Source organism: Mandrillus leucophaeus, unplaced genomic scaffold (assembly GCF_000951045.1).
Source record: "Mandrillus leucophaeus isolate KB7577 unplaced genomic scaffold, Mleu.le_1.0 Scaffold600, whole genome shotgun sequence".
Taxonomy (NCBI): Eukaryota; Metazoa; Chordata; class Mammalia; order Primates; family Cercopithecidae; genus Mandrillus; species Mandrillus leucophaeus.
Genome location: NW_012106476.1, coordinates 810,022 through 831,297, shown reverse-complemented (window position 1 = coordinate 831,297; position 21,276 = coordinate 810,022). Strand labels below are relative to the sequence as shown.

Genomic DNA, 21,276 nt, shown 5'->3' with positions numbered 1-21,276 from the left:
TGGCTCTTACACATCAGATTAATCTCCCAAATCCTTGTTGTGTGCTCTTTACATGTCAGGAAGGAAATCTCCACTTGTGATCTGGCTTCCTGTATGGGTTAAGGTAAGCAAGGCAGACCCTGAGAAGAGGCGAAGGAAGAAAGTATCAGTTTGTTGAAGAAAGAATAGAAAGCATGGGCTGGGTAAAGTGGCTCACGCCTGTAATCCCAGCACTTTGGGAGGATGAGGCGGGTGGATCATGAGGTCAGGAGATCAAGACCATCCTGACCAATATGGTGAAACTCCGTCTCTACTAAAATACAAAAATTAGCTGGGCGTGGTGGCACATGCCTGTAGTTCCAGCTACTCGGGAGGCCGAGGCAAGAGAATCGCTAGAACCTGGGAGGCAGAGGTTGCAGTGAGCAGAGATTGCACCACTGCACTCCAGCCTGGCGTCAGAGCGAGACTCCATCTCAAAGAAAAAAAGAATAGAAAATATGAATAGTGATTGCAGACATAAATTTCAGTAGTCCATTGAAGAAATATTCTGTGACTTAATGTTAGTCTTTTTAATGTCACAATTTAGAGCAAACATTTTCTCCCTTAGAATTTTAACATGCTTAATCACCTTTCATCTTAAACAATAAAATAAAAGAACCATGCCACCTCCACTTTTTCCAACACCCTTTTCCTGAGTTCCAGCTAACACTGTGAAAGCAAGGTGTATGTTTCTTAAGTATTCATCTAAGTTCTTGGATTTATTTACGTATTGTTTCCCCCGGCATTAATAAGAGTATTGTTTGAATTTTCCAGCAGTATTTCAGTTACACTCTGTTGTTTCAAAAGAAAATTGTTTGTCCAAGTTTGTCCAAGTCAATTTCAAGAGGCTCAGCCACCAAAAAGTTAATCAAAGAGGAAGCCAAGGTCATCAGTGAAGCCTCACAAGAGGTAGGATCACATGGGTGAAGTGGGCACCCATGGGTCCTACCATCCTTGGCATCAGGTAAGTCTCCATTCTGGACCACCTTTGTCTGTCTGAACCATTCCTCTCAGATTTTAGAGTTTGGAAATTTCCTGAGTAGCTTAAGAGAGGGTAAGAGCCGAAGTTTCCAAACTGTAGAAACAACCCAATTGCATGACTCTTTTTATTTCCGTAAATTTGGCCAGAGATATGACAATTTGGGCAACTCTGTGCAATATTTTACATTTAACGATTTTTATGACCCAAACTCTGCTAGGCAGAATAGTATAAGCATTCGTAATCCGTACTAAAATAATCCATTGGGTATAAAATCCAAATTTCAAAATTGGATGAAATGGTGTGTTCTGGGCCTACCAAGATAGTTATTACACATATAAGAACTCAAAACACTAAAGCAACTGGTAGAAACAATTGCTCTTCTTGCTGTAAACATGAAAGTGAGAAGCAGCAAAGAACGATCAACACATTAACACCCTTTTCATATTTTTTGTGACAGCTACCTGGAAAAGGCAGGAAAGAAAAATGCAGATAAGAAAATTAAAACCACAGACTCCTGGGGGACAAACAAGAGCCTTCTGATCCTAATTTGATCTGAAGTTAAGAATGAAGGGGATTTCTGTAGCAGTTTCTTTTGCATAGCAGAGCTCCAACTTTTCCAGCAACAGCGTGTCCCTGGAAGCCACACAAAGTCCTCTTTGATTGCCTGTGATCAAAGCCACGAAGGCTCTCCTGCAACATCTTAGCTTCAGAAAGCCAGGAAAATCAGAATGCTGAGAGATTAATAATTCCTAAACACATTTTTAAGGTGAGTGGTACTTCTAACAGAGCTTCATTATTACTAAAAGTGATTTGTTTCTGACTCTCCTGTTGGGGAAAAAGTTAGCCTTAACTTTCCGACGAGCAAGTTGCATGTTATAGTAGATATTGAACAATATAGTCAGTTGTTTTCCTCAGAATTTATGCAGCTGATCACATAGGGATAGGACTGGATGATAGAAAGCTCACTAGACTGGAAGTCAGGAGACTCAGCTTTGGCACCAATCAGATATGGCATAGTGGGCAGGTCTAATAGCCTTGGCCTCAGCATCTCCATCCGTGAAATGGGCTGAAGGGCTTGAGCTCTCTGTAACTTCTTTGGGATGTGCTAGTTAAGGAGGCTCCCATTGGATTCCACATATCCTTGTTTATGGCCATGACTGACCCTTCACAAGACTGCCAGATCCCAAGCTGCCTCCTCTTCTGTACCATTTCTGCCACGTTTGGGTCTTTATTAGCAGGAGAGTGCAGACACTTTAATATGAATTCACATGCAGCACTTGACTGAGGATTATTTCTACCTTTTAAAAGGCGGCAAGTGAAAGCATACAACTTGATATATGGGGGTGGGAAGGATCATATTTTAAAGTCAGAAGAACTGCTTATATATTTCAACTATAAAATTTATTTTCTGTGTGAATTTCATTAAATTATTTAACTTCTCTGAGTCTCAGTTTCTTATCTGTATAATAAAACATAGTCTACATGTTGCAGTGAAGTTAAAAAGAGTCTGTTTATGAAAAGCGTAAATTTCTATTTAATATCAAAAGTACATAATCTAAATTGTGAAGTCTTTATTATTTTTACTATTTATTTTTATTTATTTGTATATTTCATGAATATTACTAGTAGTTGTTATATAAGAGTATTAGTAGTAGTAGTTGTAGGGATAAGAACCAACAAATTCTTTTTTAATGATAGCATTTCATATACAATGAGGAATCAGGATAGAAGAATTAATTGGGGAGAGGGAAGAGTCTTTTTGTGGTAATTAAAATATGTACAACCATACCTAAACTAGTCACCCTATTTTACTTCCTTCTGTCCCTTCCTTCTCTCCCTCCCTCCCTCCTTCCCTCCCTCCCTTCCTCCCTCCTTCCCTCCCTCTCTCGTCCTTTATTCCTTTCTTGCTGTGTTGCTTTCTTTCTGAATATGCACCTACTCTACATTTGCAAACTCCAACTCTGGATCCATTCTAAAGGAAAGACAAGCCAACCACGTGATAGAAACATCACCCTGAGCCAGAGCTCTGGGTCAACAGTGATGACAGGAGGCATCTGGTAGAGAGAAAAGATGTGGCAATTTTACTTGGAACTGCAAAGATTTGAGACTCAGAATCACGCTGACATTTGGGGACCTAGCAGGGGTGTATAGACAAAATGTGGCACCACATTTGTCTGGAATTACTGATTGCTGAGGCAGATTTTCTAGTAAAGGTAGGACACCAGGAAGTATGGGCCAATCTCTCCTTGATTTTCTGATGAGGGTCAATAGAGAGAGAGAAGGAGAGAGAAGAATGAGAGAAGCAAAATTTGGAGACTGTTGCAGAGTCAGCTCTCTTACAGATTCTCATAAGAAGAAAGAAAACCTGTGATACTGATATATCAAATAAGAGGTTTGATATATTATTAGATATCAAATTGATATATCTAATAAGATAGGTTTGATATTTTCACTGACGTCTGTGTGAAGAGACCACCAAACAGGCTTTGCGTGAGCAATAAAGTTTTTTAATCGCCTGCGTGCAGGCGGGCTGAGTCCGAAAAGAGAGTCAGCAAAGGGAGATAGGGGTGGGGCCGTTTTATAAGATTTGAGTGGGTAGTGGAAAATCACAGTCAAAGGGGGTTGTTCTCTGGCGGGCAGGGGTGGGGGTCATAAGGTGCTCAGTGGGAGAGCTGTTGAACCAGGATGAGCCAGGAGGAGGAATTTCACAAGGTAATGTCATCAGTTAAGGCAGGGACCAGCCATTTTCACTTCTTTTGTGATTCTTCAGTTACTTCAGGCCATCTGGATGTATACGTGCAGGTCACAGGGGATATGATGGCTTAGCTAGGGCTCAGAGGCCTGACAGATAGAACATTTGGTTATATTTGATATATCTTATAATAGATATAATATATATCTTATAATATATATTTGATAAATATATATAATATATATCTTATAATATATATTTGCTGTATATTAGATAGGTTTTAAACATGGTTAGTTGGCAAGAAAGCTGCCTCACACCACCCCTACTGCAGCCTTTTGCACATTTCTGTCCTTAGCCTACCTCCATTTCATCTGGTAATAGTAATGGTGGGACTGGACCTTTTTTCCAGATCACCTTCCTTTAGCTGCCTCTTGGTGCCACTTTTCCCCTTCAAGGTTGCTCTTGCTGCTGAAGGTTTACCATGACTTTATCTCTGTGGATGGGAATGGGGAGTGAGCGTATGTTATTAAGGAGCCACCTCTTAATGATATAGTCCTGGGCCCAGGGAGAACTTGCAATTGCATGCTCCATAAGTCCTTCTTTATTCCTTCCATGCACACAGCAGCTCTGCTAATGCCTCTCAGCCTGACACACCCAGTCAATCTGTTACAGGCAAGATGGTTTTTACTACAATGGGAGGGAATCTGCATATGTCCTGGTGGATACTGGTGCATCTGATTTTTACATAGGTTGCAAGTAATTTGACCAGTTTGTTAATGACCTTTTAATGTGCATTTGCATTATGATTGTTCCCATTATTTGCCATTCTAATTCCACTTATGGGGGTTTTCTTTTGAGAAGCTAGCTGTCTTTCCTACCTGCCTGTAACACATTCCCAAAGTTAATGAGGACATGTGCGCATGGCAGTGGGTGTCACCATTTTAATTGCTTCCAAATATGGTTAGCATATGTTGTCTCAGTATAGAAAATCTGAATTAAAATGCTAAGCCTTTTTAGTACTGGCAAGAGATAACAGTCTCTAGAGCTAGGGCTCTTCTGAGAAATTCATGATGTCTCCAAGGTTTCCCTAGGGTTCAAGAAGAAGCTGGTTTTTCTGAAGCAACTCTATTATCCTTTTGATGCCCTTGGACTTTTAACGTTTCTGTAGATAGTGATCTGGTAACTTCCATGAGATAAGGTCAGAGCTAGAATGGGCTGGGACTTGCTTTCATTAGTATGTGCCTAAGCACTTGGTCCAGGAATGATATCCTTAACAGTAGCTTTCCTGTTCAGTCATTTTACCCCTAATTTAACTATTTATAAGAACAAGGAACTTAATTTTGTTGAGGTCCTACAAAAAATTTTGCGTATTCTTTGGTTATATGCTGTAAGCATGAAGGACGTGTGAAAATTCTCGAAAGAGAAAGTCTGTTTCTTCTTCGCAAGAAGCTTCCTATTTCTTGGATGAGACCAAATGGCCAGAAAAAGGAGCTTAACAATATTGCACAAAGTAAATTCAAAGAAAAAATATGGCCAAGCACGGTGGCTCACACCTGTAATATCAGCACTTTGAGAGGCTGAGGTGGGAGGATCCCTGGAGGCCGGGGATTTGAGACCAGCCTGAGTAAAATACTGAGACTCATATGTCTACAAAAAAAACTTAAAAAATAAAATATTAGTGAGTGTGGTGGCATGTGCCTGTAGTGCTAGCTTCTTGGGAGGCCGAGGCAGGAGGATTGCTTGAGCCCAGGAGTTCAAGGCTACAGTGAGCTAGGATCGTGCCACTGCACTCCAACTTTGGGTGACAGAGTGAGACCCTGCCTCCAAAAAAATAAAACGTGTCTATAGGTAATGCATCTGTTATTGAACGGTACCAGGAAAGGAGATTTCTTAAATGATTGGAGAAGGTGGGAGTGGAGGACTCTGCTTAGAAATGCCAGACAAGTTCAGATTTGATATGACAGGCTGCTCTAGTTCCTATTTGGAGAACCTGCAAAATAATACGCACAGTACCCTATGCTGTTGTCAGATGATAACATGCCAGAGGCAAGAGCTCTTTTTCAGGTGAGAGCGCACATGTGCGTGTGTTTTGAGTTTGCAAGCTGTCTTACTTCATCCATGTTTAGTGGAAAAGAATATTGGCCCATTGCATAATAGCAATTATTAATAGTTAATAACAATTTTATAAAATACATTGTCTAGTGCAATGTAACAAAGGATATTCTCTTCTTCATGTATAATAAAATATACTTTGATTGAGAAGCAAGCCCTTTGTCTGCATTATAAAATAGATAAGAGGTAATTAATGGGAAGATTTTCTTTTTTCTCTCTAGGAAAATCAATCACGTACTTGGCTTCCTTGGCTGCCTGTCAAGAAAACATCTTAACTCTCCAGGCACTGAAATATCTTAGAGGCAAATTGAATGCTCAAGACATGAAGCCTGTGACGAAATCAGTGTTGGACTCTCCACAGATGAGGCCAGTGTAGCAAAGCCCTCTGGCATAGATAGGCTTCTTATTACTGTTAGCTACCATCAAATTGTTCCCATGAAACCGCAGAAAATTTTACCAACTCCCTTTAGGTCAAGAAAGAGAAATGGGAACAAAAGTAGAAAACAAATCATTCACTCTGTTCTAGAGTATAAAAGCAGATATTGACAAGCTATTTTTAAAAGAGTTACCTTTAAAATCATCCTTTTGCTTTATTAAAGAAAGCAGTCTTTGATTTCATGTACAGGTGTATGAAATATTTTTCGGTGAACAGTATGAAGATCTAAGGGAAAAGTCTGTGTGCCTCAGAAGAGGGAATAGGGTGTGCGATTGGATTATTGGATGTTCTGTGCCCTTGTATAGTTATGTAGATCATATGTACATTGAGCAAAACCTACCTGGATCAGAACATATGGAAATCTCCATGAACCAGTAAGAGGTATTGGGATCCTTTTTCTTAAGGAGAAAAATCCTTCAAAGTTAGGTACCCTTTGCTAGGCAGGCAGACTCGTCACCAAAACTGCAGTATGCAGAGAAGTCCTGGGTGTTTGAAAACTGGCTTTGATAGGATGACAACTCTGTGTGTAAATTAGTCTGCATAGTAAAATATTCTAATTTCTCCTGCATAGTAAAATACCAATCAGCAACAAAGACAGATTACAGCTGGAACAAATGCACTTAGTACACTTGGATTTTTCCATACTAATGAAGTTAAACAGAAAAATAAATAAATACAGCAATAGGAAAGTCCAAAATAACTCATGTGTGGCTTTGTTATGTACTTGGAGATAGATGCTTACACGTATGTGTCATGCCTACAGAGACTGAGGTCCCAGGCAGGAGACCGAGAATACGGAAGGAAAAACTAAATTTCCTATAGAAAATGCGTATAAAACAGGTTTCAGAGCCAAAAAATCACGTGTTCAAATCCTGTTTCCTACTATTTAGTTGAGTTACACAGTATTTCAGCAACCTTGCCAGTAACACCCAGGTTGGTGCTTAATTGAATGACTGGGTACTGTCACCGAGTCAAGCTGACACATTGAAATGACAATCACAGTCCTCTGTGTCAGATGTGTGCTTTTGCATTTATTCCTCAGAGAAATCCCACAGGATGAGGACTACTCTCCATTTCGTAAGAGAGGAAATTATGGTTTCACGATCTGAAATACTGTGTAACTCAACTAAATAGTAGGAAACAGGATTTGAACATGTGATTATTTGGCTCTGAAACCTGTTTTATACGCATTTTCTATAGGAAATTTAGTTTTTCCTTCCGTATTCTCGGTCTCCTGCCTGGGACCTCAGTCTCTGTAGGCATGACACATACGTGTAAGCATCTATCTCCAAGTACATAACAAAGCCACACATGAGTTATTTTGGACTTTCCTATTGCTGTATTTATTTATTTTTCTGTTTAACTTCATTAGTATGGAAAAATCCAAGTGTACTAAGTGCATTTGTTCCAGCTGTAATCTGTCTTTGTTGTTGATTGGTATTTTACTATGCAGGAGAGATTGTTGGCATCTGCAATCTGTTCACTTTCAGTAAAGCAGATTATTTTCCATAATCTGGGTGGGCCTGATCCAACCAGTTGAAAGGATGTGAGGGTAGAACTGAGGTGTACCTGGGGGACAGGAAATTCTCCCCGTGGAATGCAGCATTAGCTTCAGCTTGGGAGTCTTCATTTTCTCCTTCTTGATGGCCTGCCCTATAGATTTCAGACTTATCTAGTCTCTACAGTCATGTAAACCAATTCTTTGTACTCTGTCTATATGTCTAAATCTATCTAGCTAGCTACCGAGCTAGCTATTATCTATCTGTCTATCCTAGTTATATGTTTCTTTCATGGAATGCTGACTAATACTAGTAAGAATCCTAAAATATTATTTTCCATATAATCCAAATATGAAGGTTCATATTTGAGTACACCAATTCTATATTTCTATCACATTGTAGTGGTGGATAAAAACAAATATTTGTTTTCTGCTCATCTCCTTTAAGCTAGAGGAGAAAGAAAGGGTGCCTGGAAGTTCTCAAGTCTTTTCCTGTTAGTATATTAGTATGGATTCATTGATTTGAAGCATGATCATCCTACACTTTAGCCTTGAGGAAATCAGGCACAAGGCAGGTTAATTGCCCTGGTTGAGAAGGGAAAGGGAGAACTTAGGGTAAGAACATCAGCATCAACATCAACATGGGACACCATTTACCATGTGCCAGGCACTGTTCTTAACAGTTAACTAACAGGCATTCACTTATTTCCTCTTCATGGTGACCCTAAGAGGTGAATACCACTATCATTCTCACATTCCAGGTGGGGGATCTGAGGCATGAGGTTTAAATTGCTTGTCCTGGAATGTGGTAAAGTCACAGTAGCCACAGCAAGAACGTGGCTCCAGAGAGCAATGTGTCTGTAGAGTGGACGCTCCTTTGGGTGCCTCTTTACCTGCAGAGACAGGAGGCAGGTGGAAGAGTGTAATCCCACAGAGCAAGGAGCAGCCACAGGAGCCCTCTGATATGGAATGAGAACTAGAGGAGAAATAAAAAAATTGGGAGAACTAAGGGCAAGGAATCTGAAAACAGGATTGTTAGATAAAATGTCAGTGTAAGGACAACGTCTTGGTCTTTCTGGTCTCCAGAATTTAACTCAGTGCCTGGAAAGTAGAATATATCCCAAAAATCTGTCATGAATTAGGTAAAAAGGTTAGGATAACATCTTACTGGGAGCTGGCCTAGATATTAGGGTTATAAGAGAAATGCAAAGTGTATTTTTACTGTCTGTGATTGAGGCCATGGTTATTAAGGTAGTCTGGCTTACAAAAACCTCTTAAAGACTAAAAAAACCATTTTTGAGTTATTTAAGTGGATGCCTCAAGGAACATTTAGGAAAAATTTTTATTATGAGCATGTGATATTTAAAATAAATGAGAAAATTCTATCATATTTGTACCTTTTAGTTTGCCACTTGAAATACAAATCAGTGGCCAGGCTCGGTGGCTCACACCTGTAATCCCAGCAGTTTGGGAGGCTGAGGCGGGCGGATCACCTGAGGTTAGGAATTTGAGACCAGCCTAGCCAACATGGTGAAACCCCATCTCTACTAAAAAAAAATTACAAAAATTAGCCAGGCGTGGTGGCAGGTGCCTGTAATCACAGCTACTCGGGAGACTGAGGCAGGAGAATCGCTTGAAGCTGGGAGGCGGAGGTTGCCGTGAGCCAAGATCGCACCATTGCACTCCAGCCTGGGCAACAAGGGTGAGACTCCATCTCAAAATAAAAAATAAAAGTAAATAAAAAAATTTTAAAAAAGAAATACAAATCAGTGACTGAAATGGATATATCCCAACCAGGGACTGTTCCAATATCACATTTGAGAGGGGTTGGTGGTCTCATTTCAATTCCCGTCACATATGCTGTTCCAATCGGTAAATCCCTGCAGACAAAGCAGGAACTCAAAAATCAGGGTAGAAGGTTTCCTTCAGCTTCTCAGATTAACTATTTTGGTAAACAGCATATGTTTTCCTCACATAGTGCTAATGTTATAATGGTCAACCTCCAGATTTAAGTGCATCGATTAACTAAACTACACTACTTCTGTGAATAAAAGATGTTTGTTTTACAAAATTTACCAATTTAATTAACGAACACAATTTCTTATATATAGAAAATTTGAAACATAAATAGTGATTACTTCTATGACTAATTTTTTTTCCTAATAAATTCCTGCTTAAAAGATTGTTGGCATGAGGATAGCATTATTTTTTAAGTTCTTTCTCAAAGAAGCCAGTCAATCAAGAGCTGATTGAGTGTGTACCAGATAATCATTTTTTTTCCCCCAGAGGATTTAACTTTAAGCAAGATTTTTCAACTTCTGCATTAACGATATTTTGGGTTGAATAATTTTATGCTGTGGAAGACAGCCCCATGTTTTTGAATTTTTAGCAACATTCCTGACCTCTACCCATTAATGCCAATACTACCCCTCCCTCAGTTGTAATCTTAAGTGTGTCCAGACATTTCCATGTCCCTAATTGGCAAAGTTATTCCCAGTTGAGGGAAGCTGCTTTATATTCTTGAAATAGATTGCACTGGACAGTGTAGGCTATCTATGACAAGTGTTTCTCAGATCTTAGCTTGAAATAATAGAAATTTATCTTTTGCTCTAATCAGAGAACAGTGAAGGTCATGAAAGTGGGAAGGAGTAGCATGTTCCACATTAGAGATCTTCCACCTTTCACCTGCTGGAGTCACATTCCATTGGTCAGAATTTAATCATCCGTGCCCACCTAAATGCAAGGAAAGCTGTGAAATATACTCTGATTGCATGCCAAAGAGGGAAAAGAACTAAGATTTGGGAAATAACATCAAGTCTCTGTTACTGGGTGTATTAGTCTGTTCTCACGCTGTTAATAAAGACACACTCGAGAATGGGCAATTTATAAAGGAAAGAGGTTTAACAGACTCACAGTTCCACATGGATGGGGAGGCCTCACAATCATGGCGGAAGGTGAATGAGGAGCAAAGTCACATCTTCCGTGGTGGCGGGTAAGAGAGCTTGTATAGAGGAACTCTCCTTTATAAAACCGTAAGATCTTATGAGACTTATTGACTATCATGAGAACAGCATGGGAAAGACCTGCCCCCATTATTCAATTGTCTCCATCACGTCCCTCCCACGACACATGGAAATTATGGGAGCTGCAATTCAGGATGAGATATGAGTGTGCACACAGCCAAACCATATCACAGGGATTATAACAAAATAAGGTCAAGTCATGACAAACAGCTTATTTTGATGGTGTTGGAAGGGATTGGCCACAAAACATCATTAAACTTATTTACTTCCAGTCAAAGAAGCCTGTATTTGCTTACATAGTCCTAGAACACTGAGCAAAATTATGAAAGGACAGTCACAAAGCCTCTTCTTCTTAGGTCATTAGTGTGTGTTTAGTGAGATAATGCACCCTCTTTCAGTCCAACATTCTCTTCAGGTTCTTCAAGCCTGTCTCAGAGCTATCAAGGAAGCAGCAAAAGGGATGCCTGTGAATCCAGAAACAGCAGATCAAAGGAGCTCAGAGAAACAACCAGGACACAGAACAAAACAAAACATGGAGCTCTAATTTAGGGGTTTCAGTTAAGGGAGCCACTCAGCATCAGCACTGGGAAGGAGGTAGGTAAGTCCCGATTCAGTTTCTGGCTTCAGAAGCTCCTCTCTGTGAGATCTTCAGAAATGTTTTTAACGGGAAAACAGCTTCAGTTCCCTTATTTTCTAATGCTATGTTTTCAAGGTTGTTGTTAAGATTAAATGAATGTATATAAAGCAACTGGTGAACAGAGTGCCTAGCACAGCAGTATTTACTTACGTACTTCTTAAGTCTTTGGAATCATAGATTATACTATTGGCAGACAGACTGACAGATGCGTAGACATGATACGAAAGAGAATGGCAAGAAGACGTGGAGAGGGAGAACAGAAGTCAGAAACCCGAACAAAGGAAGACAATAGAGGCACTGTAACATTACTGGAGAGTTATAGAATACTGGGTTTAATTTTAGGTAGAATGCATTTCATTAACTCTTTCTGGTTTGTCTTTGATTTGTCCATTATACAAAGCTGACCTCACTTCTCTCTGCTGTCTACTCCTCTCCTCCCTGGAAGGTAGGCAGTGACAGATGCTAAGATTGATTTGTCCTAGGCTATCTCAATAAGGACATTTTCTCTACAGAAGTTTCTAATTCCAATGAGCCCCAAACCATAATTTTGAGCAGCTGTTCAAACCTTTTTGTAATGATAGTAATAAAGAGTACTACCATTTATTGGTTGTCCATAAAGTAATCTTTATTCTGTGTCTGTTCCAGTTCTTACAGCTTCCTTTATGAGAAAGATTTCTTCTTCTGTTTATAGGTGAGAAATCTGAGACCTAAGAGATTAAGTGATTGGCCTGTGGCCAAGGTCCTGAGATTTGAATCCACTTTTTCTGACTCCAAAGCCTGATCTGTTTCTTCCTAACATGTTGCCTGCCAACTCTAAGCATATACAGTGTTGGGAATGTATGACACTGTTCTAGATAGAGCCTCATCTTCTTTTCACCTCTGACATCGTCTTGTTTGTGGCCTGGTTGTCAGATTATTTGCGCTGGGAAACCCTCATCGGCGGAGACAAAGTGGCAAGTGAGTAAAGGTGGCAATTTCCAGGGGGACCTCATTGCACATCAGACACAAAGTGTGACTCAGGCATGTGCCCCAACATAAAAGCCAAGAGAATGCCAGGCCTTTAAATAAGAAACACTGGATGTTTTCTGCAACTGAAATACAAGTAAGCTTGGGGGGTAGGGGGGAAATTGTTGTATTTGAAGCTAACAGTGTTTTGAAACTTTCCCATTTCACCATTAATGGTGGCACATAATCAAATTAGCCTTTAAGAGCAATCATCACTCCATGGGTGGCACGGTGGTATGCGAAGATGCCTCGGAGATTAATTCTCTCTAACAGCTTTCCACAATAAAACAGCGACCGAATTTGAAAGTCATTGAGAGTAATTCTAGTAGGTCTTGTTCATACACGGCCTTGCAGAGGTGTCTCAAGAGCTAGTGGCTTAGACTGAGTCACTTTATACAGTTAAAGCTGTAGATACAAGCACAGACAGAAAACTGTACCTCTGTACACCTGTAGATGTCTGTCAGTGGTTCACAGTTCATACAAGGCCAAGACTCAAATTTCTCTTGGAAGGGCTTTTAGTAATTCAGATGAAAAAAACTTTCCAGACAGATTCCAAGGGATTATGTTTGGGGACTGCCAAGGTGGAATTTCCAAAATTTTGTGGGCTTACTTTTTTAGTTTCACAACAACACTTACCTTTCCTGTGTGATACTTGCTGATTACAAGGGCAATACCCTGTCCTCGGTAATCTACTGTGGGCTTGCTCTTGATGATGATAAATTTCACCATGAAACCTGTGACTTACCCAAGTTGTCAGAAACCACTAATTTCCCTGATAAGCACTTTGCCAAGCTGGTAAATGCCCCTTGGAGACACAGTGCCCCTGTTGCCTGCACCCTTTGAACCCTTTCCATTAGCTTCTGACCCATTGCACTTGCACTCAGCACATGCTCTGATGTGAACTTCCAGCTCAGAAACCAGGTTCTTGAACTCACGAGCGCATTCAGCATTCCTTGCTATCACAACCAGCTTGACAGAAAGACCATAGGCCAAGTGCAGCAGAGTTCCATCAAGTGAATGCAGCACAATACCCTTGCTCTCTCTGAGGTACTGAAAACAGGCCTGCCATTTAGCCTAAGTAGAAATCTAATTAATATGTTGAAGAAATAGATCAAATATTACTGTATAACTTTCAACAAGAAAATCAATTCTGAAATGAAAAAAAGCAAATCATGCTATATATTAAGATAAATATTTATTTAGAAAAAGTTCTTGTATTTCACAAGTATTCACTGTGTGTGAAATTCAGTTGTCTTTTAAATCAAATTCTATTTATGCCTTTACTATTACAGTTAGAATTTTAGAAATGTTTTTCTTCTCTTTCTTTCTTTCTCTTTCTTTTCTTCCTCCCTTCCTTCCTTCCTTCCTCCCTCCCTTCCTCCCTCCCTCCCTCCCTCCCTTCCTTCCTTTTCTTTCTTTCCTTCCTTTCTTTCTTTTCTTTTCTTTTCTTTTCTTTTCTTTTCTTTTCTTTTCTTTTCTTTTCTTTTCTTTTCTTTGATGGAGTCTTGCTCTGTCACCTAGACTGGAGTACAGTGGCCCGATCTCGGCTCACTGCAAACTCCACCTCTCGTGTTCATGCCATTCTCCTGCCTCAGCCTCCCCAGTAGCTGGTACTACAGGCACCCGCCACCACGCTCGGCTAATTTTTTTGTATTTTTAGTAGAGACAGGGTTTCACCATGTTAGCCAGGATGGTCTCGATCTCCTGACCTCGTGATCCACTCGCTTCAGCCTCCAAAGTGCTGGGACTACAGGTGTGACCCACTGCACCCAGCCTCTCTCTCTCTTTCTTTTTTTTTAGATAGAGTTTCATTCTTATTGCCCAGGCTGGAGTGCAATGGCGCAATCTCAGCTCACTGCAACCTCTGCCTACCAGGTTCAATCAATTCTCCTGCCCCAGCCTCCTGTCCCACCATCCCAGCTGGGATTACAGGTGCCTGCTACCATACCTGGCTAATTTTTGTATTTTTAGTAGAGATGGGGTTTCACTGTGTTGGCCAGTCTGGTCTCGAACTTCTGACCTCAGGTGATCCACTTGCCTCCCAAGTGCTGGGATTCTAGGCATGAGCCACTGCTCCCAGCAAGAAATGTTTCTATTATACAAAATAAATAAAGCTATGCAGTACAATATTTTTTCCACATGGCAATGTTTGAAACATGGAGATTTTCAATGTTCACAGTTTCCTTCATGCAATGCTGTATCCTAGTTCAGGGGACATGGTTTCTCTAGTTAAAAAATATTCTGTCTTTGGAAAAGATAGATCTAAATGTTAGTCTTCATGTCTTTCCAGGAGGGCATCATCATCGTAAGGTGCCATGTGAATAACATTCTGAGATTACCTGAAAGACTAACTTAAAAATCAGACATGCTAAGTTTTAAAACCACAGCATTTTCTCTCATTTTAAAAATGATTACTTTACCATAAAAGAAACACTAGGTTCACTGTTTCATTCTGCAAATTGTGAGGAATTACATTTGAAGGTAAGTAGGCCACTTACAACTTATTCATCCTAGTCTTCAATTATTACAGCTATTTAAGTGATAATTGCTATTCTAATTTCACTAGAATTCCAACTATAATAGGAAAAGAGGTAAATAACTTTTCAGGGGCTCATGCTTGCTTTTCTTTGATTATACAAGAGAAAAGAAGACAATATGTGAGTTTCTCTTCACTCACTTTTGGCAACTTCCATCCGTGCATTAAGAATTCTAGAGCTGTAGTACCAGGAGGACAGGACCACCCTGCATTTAAATTGGGAGCCTCTACAAAGTCACCTTTAGACTGCAGAGTCATGCTTTTCTCATCAAATCAGCCAGCCCTAATTTTCTTTCAGTGTCATTTGTTTTCATTTCAAAATGAATAAATTCCTGTCAACGTGTTCAATGTAGTACTTGAAATGAAATGCTGGATGTGTCACACAGACAGCTGAGATTATCTTTTGAAGTTCTAAGATTCTGATTAATGAGAAAACGATGTAACACCAGATTCTTCTCCCATTCCTCCAGGTTTCTAGCTTGAAATTTCCCTTCTGAAACTAAGCCAACTTTTCTCCTCCAATGTAGTGCCAGGTTTCTGTCTGCTAAGGGGACTGATATGGTTTGGCTCTGTGTCCCCACCTAAATCTCATCTTGAATTGTATCCCCATTTGTCGAGGGAGGGATCTAGTGGGAAGTGACTGGATCATGACGGTGGTTTCCCCCATGCTGTTCTCCTGATAATGAGGGAGTTTTCACAAGATCTGATGGTTTTATAAGTGTTTGGTAGTTCCTCCTGCATTCATTCTCCTTCCTGCTCCCTTGTGAAGAAGATACCTGTTTCCCCTTTGCCTTCTGCCATGATTGTAAGTTTCCTGAGGCTTCCCCAGCCGTACAAAATTGTGAGTTCATTAAACCTTTTTTTTTTTTTTTTTTATAAATTACCCCATCTCAGGCATTCTTTACGTGAAAACAGACTAATACAGGGACAAAGTGTCATAAGAAGGCATAAAGCCTTCAGAGTATTGCAGCTCTGTCCAATGGTGGTCAAATTATTTGAGGAGTGGGTGAGCTGGGGTTAGTATTAGAGTTTATGTCATGGTCCTGTCTTTTGACTTTTGTCCTTCCCTTTCTCCTGTCCTCAGAGTATCAGAGCCAGGAGGGTGGCTGACTCTGATGATAGAACGAGAACCAAATATGCTCCTGCTGCTCCAGTAGAGTGGTCGTCACGTGATCGAGATTCTAAGCTCTCAAACCAAGGCAAGAATAAGGAAACTGGAACACGAGGGCATGCCGGGCTCCAGCCTCCCATGACAGTGAAACATTGCCTTAGAATGACTGCTGTTAATACAATTGAGTAAATAGAACACGTAATCTTGTGATTAAGTTATGCACAATTTGATTTAAATTTAGTTTCTGGCAGTTGCTAGGTTTCACTCTGGCGTACTCTCTTGGTGTGGAAGCTGCTGATTCAGAAAGAGATGTTCCAAAGCTCATGTATTTCCTGGACACATCTAAGTACTGAATAAAATGCTGGTTAAATAAATGAGTTAATTTTCCAAGAAAGACACCAATTACTTTTAGATTCTTTTGCTTTCTTAAACAGATGTGTACACATTCAGAAACATAATTGGAGGGGGGCAGAATGGGGGAAAATATGAAACTGCTGGGAGCTCAGCCAGAGACTGAAGATGATGCAGACACGTATTGAGAGGACCACATTGGGTGTCTGGAAACTGAAAGAACAAGACACTTGGATTCCTATTTTTTCACAAGTTGGTAGGATGGGGACAGAAGAATGGGTGGTGAAAACTTTATCTAGGATTAAATACTACTTTCAGTTTACTACTGCCACAGAAAACACTTTATTTTTCCATGGATGTTCAGAAACCTTTATTCATTTCCTCCCTTAGCAATGTGGATTGTGTAGGACAGCACCATACTAATTTCATACAGCTGCTGGGACCGTCTCTAGGCAGAGCCGTGTGGATTTTGTAGGACAGCACCATCCTAATTTCATGCAGCTGCTGGGACTGTCTCTAGGCAGAGTTAATTAGTGTTAGTTAACAGCGTTAGCGTACCCACATCCATAAAAAAGTAATTTCCCTGTTGCAAAGTCATCTAAAATTTTGTGTCAGCTCAGACTTTCCTATTTCCCCTGAATGTCATTCAAAGGAAACACCACTAACAAAAAGCTAATTAACCTCCATAGAAATAATTTTTAAATCCAAAGTTTGATGTCCAAATTCCCCTAGGCAAGGTCAATAATGAAGCCACACAATCAATGCTGATGGCTGTGTCTTCATAAACAACCACATCATAAGAGCATAAGATAACTGATTTCTAGATACTTACACAGTAGCAGAAATCAGAAAGGTACCTGCTCCCCACAAAAGCATCAGAACTAAAAGCATTGTGAACTCCCTTTTGTCAGTTTGGATGCAAAAATTAAATATATTATAAATGTGACTAAACTTCACTTTATCTTTAACATGCTAGATACTGGGACTTAGAGATTTTAAAATCGTGAATTCAGAAAACTTAGGGCTTTCAGTCTTCAATTCCCAGACTATTCATAAAATGCATTCCAAGCCCTATTAGACATTTTACACATTTTTATTGACTTGAAAATATAAACCTAACAGGTTGAAATAAAATATGATTTTCAAATGGAGAAAAAATAGTGAAATATATTTCCTTTAAAAGATCAAGACCTCTTTGCATTTCTGCCTCCCTTCTTATAGCTCCTGCCTCTGGCAGAGCCATATGCTCTTAGAAGAACAGAGGAATATGCTAATATAGTACCAAGAAGTCAAAGACCTTTATTTATTTCTAAGTTACTTGAGCACTTTGCACACACCACACTTGAGTGTGCAGGATTTTTGTCCCTCCTACTTTTATTTTATAATAAAATCTAATATGTCTCTTTTTTTCTGCTTGCTTTTATGAGTAGAGATTACACTTTCAGGTAATGAGAAAGGCTCATTTCTTCACTCTGCAGTTTCCCTCTAATCTTTTTTATTTTTATTTTTCCACCTTGAGAGGTCTCCTTGCTACCTTATACCCTAATGGATTCCTCAGCGCTCCATAGACATGGCTACAGATGTATTTAAGTTATTGCATTCCTTCTGTCTTCTGTCATTCAACTACAAACTCTGTAAAATTCTTTTCTTTCTAGCCCTAAATTGGCTATTTAAGATCACTTTTCCCAATAGTTACCTAGAGGGCTTTTAGGGAAGGAGATGCTCTTCGGCTGGCCCTGAACCACCATCTGCCAGGGGACAGTTAATCATGCTTCGAATGGGAACTAAGAGGAAGGATGTAGAGCAGAATAAGAATCCTTCCCTCTGACAAATACAGCAAACTGGCTTATATTGTCTACCTGCACATTGTCCACCTGTGAGAGCCAGAAGCAATGCTTCTTCACTTCCCTTCAATATTTCTTTACTACTGTTCTTGGCAGCTTACATTTTGTCTAAGAAAATTCTTCTTTAGACAACTCAGTATGTTCTTGGCATATCCTACACTCAACCACAGGTCTTAAACAAAATCTTTCCAAGAATGATGTTCTTAACATAAAGCAGTAGTTCTGAATCAGGGATGATTTTATCATCTCCACCCCTAGCTACATTTCAGCATTATATGAAGACACTTTTGATTGTTACGATTGGGTAGGTGCTACTGGCATCTAGGGGGTAGAGGCCAGGTGTTGCTAAACGTTCTGCAATGCGCAGGGAAGCCCCCCACAATGAAGAATAATCTGATCCTTGTGTTGAGATTGAGAATTCCTGAGACAGAGGTCTGACTCCCATCTCTTCAAGCCAGAAATTACATAAGACCTGGTTGAGAAGCCTGCAAAGTTTTTGATAACACTAAATTTTGGATTTTATTCCACGGACAAAATCAAAACCAGCACTGTTGCATCCATGACTCACTCACACACAGTAGCATTGCTAGAGTAAATAGCAACCTGTTTCTAAATATTCTTTCTTATACATACAGACAGCTGTTCATGAGCATGGTACGATATACTTCATCAGAGGGACTGCTCTGAAAACTTGTTTGTATAAGGGAAAAGAATAAATGAAGTTGCTTTTCTCCCCCAGGGAAGCATATACTTTGAAAACAGTCTCTTTGAAATGGCTTCCCTCTTCCAAATCTTCTTGAGGTTACAATGCAGAGTATTTTCTTCAATGTTTCTTCCATCTGTCTCTCTTTATGAAAGAAGCCCTTCAATTGCATGAAAGGCTCTGTTATGGGATCGTTTTCCAAAGACTGAAGATTCTGGAGTCTTAACTCATTTAGTAGTGAAATAGGAGTGCACTTTATAGGAACCGCCTCCTCCTAGCACTTTCCTGAGTCTGCCTAAGTGTAGAAATTCCCAAGCTAGCTAGATAGCAACTTTCTCTGTGGGGTTGTGTGACTCTCATATACTTCATCCAAAGGAGCGGTAGAATGGTGCCCATGGAAAAGGGAGAAAGAAAATTAGAAAATTCACAAAACCATTGAAGATTAATGCATCATAAAATCAGGGGAAATGGTCAAATTAAAGAATGGGACAGTGTGTGTGTTTAAAAATATCCTGTACGTCTTTTTCTGGATATTTCCAAGATGTGTATGGATGTCAATTGTAGTAAACAGAATTATTATCTATACATTACAACCTCTTAATGGGATCTGCAATAATAATGGAATTCTTTTGAACATTTTCTATAATTAATCTAGATAGCAATTTGCTCGTATGTATGTGGCTTTTAGAACCATTAAGAGAATGCAACCTCTGTGCATTATGGAAGTTGGTGTGACCTTCATATAAAAATTTGCTCAGGAGAAAGATGAAAAAAAAAAGAACTGCAATATAAAAATATTCTGTAACATAAATTTTTAAAAATACAGGACTTTGGACATTGTGGGAGGAAGAAGTACTCCATTAATATATTTATTTCTCTACAGAAGGAAAGTTTCCAGGAATCAGAGAACAATTTTAGAGGTCCCAAAAGGCTCTTGTGCTTCGACTTTTAATTTGGTAGTGACAGAGGCAATTGAAGTAGACTTGCCTTTGAGTCAGAAGTCTCTACTCTTCTCTTTCATTTTGGTTCAAGTTAATTTCTCCTGAGCTGAAATTCATTTGTGTGTGTGTGTGTGGTGTTCCATGTAATGGAAAGACAATAAGAGACAGAACATTTGCATTTTACTTCCATGACTTGCCTTTTTAGCATCACTTCAGATAAAAGTATTTTTAAGCTTGTTCTGTTGCACTGGCAATGGGGTCCCAGCTACCACTCTTCCATGCTGGAGGTGATGGTGTAGAAAGGAGCAAAAAGTGCTTTCCCTCATGCGAGGCACTTGAAGGTGTTTATACAGGAAAATGATTATCGAGACTTTTCAGACTGGATGACCTCTTTTATGGGGAAGATGTTCTTCAGGAAGCCAAGAGACTTGGGTGCTAATTCTCGGTACGCCTAAAGCTTCTCGGCTTTGAAAAAGACACTGATAAGTCAGTTATTTTCATCTCTGACCTGGGATAATAAAACCTGATGCCAATGATCTTAGTCTCTTAAAAGCGGAATCTGAGGCCAAGGCTTTTGTGCGAGTCTTTTGAGATGGGAATTCTGGGGAGAATTATAGGGTAGGAGAGTAAAATAGAAAAGGAGAGAAAGACCACACAACAATGCATTACTGAGTTGTCCACCACTGTAAATACCTGGTGCTTGATTCTGCAGGGACCTTCTCAGAGCCTTCTGAATGGTGTGTCAGAATTGTCCACCCAGGGCACAAAAGGAGGAAGCATGATGTATCCGTTTTCACTCCCATCGGTTAGGAATGGCACCATGGGTGTTAATGTCCCTCCACCCCTGGGTTGCATGGGTGTATGTGCAGGGGGGATACCACCCGAACCCCATGCTGTAGACCGGAGGATCCTAGGCAGGAAGAGAGAGGCAGGCAGACAGACCATGCTGAAGACTTGTCTATTTCAGCCTCCTAAAACCAGAGTTGAGCACGTTCTGTTCCCCACACACACATTTTCTGTCCTCAACTTGTGCAGTTTTCCTGATGTGTCTTCTTCTTTGACTGAAGAATTACAAGTCTATTCTTCACACTCAAGTCAAATATAACTTTCCACAAAGCTGTTTCTAATGATAGTGAATACCCTGCTTACTTCAAAATGTTGCTATGAGGATTAAATGAGAAAATGCTTGTAAAGCATTTAGCATAGTGTCAAGCATAGAGGTAACGATCAATCAATTATTGTTCTTTAAAATTTTTTTCTCAGTGATTATTATATTTGCTAGATTATTAAGCACAATGAGGGCAGAAACTGTGTCTCAATCATTTGTGAGTGGCTTATATAGTGTTTGGCTACCAGAAGGTGTTACAGGTAGAACTGGGTCAAGTAA

General features: G+C 39.8%; 1 protein-coding gene and 1 long non-coding RNA gene across 6 annotated transcripts in view; one reads left to right on the top strand and one right to left on the bottom strand.

Moving 5' to 3' along the window:
• Window positions 1-21,276, bottom strand: part of GRIK1 (glutamate receptor, ionotropic, kainate 1) — a 460,689-nt gene that overhangs the window by 249,621 nt on the left and 189,792 nt on the right. The gene's annotated exons all lie outside the window — the stretch shown is intronic.
• Window positions 802-16,452, top strand: LOC105553668. Its single transcript, XR_001008189.1, has 5 exons — window positions 802-927; window positions 1,458-1,766; window positions 11,177-11,355; window positions 12,044-12,089; window positions 16,024-16,452. It is a non-coding gene; the product is annotated as an uncharacterized LOC105553668 (long non-coding RNA).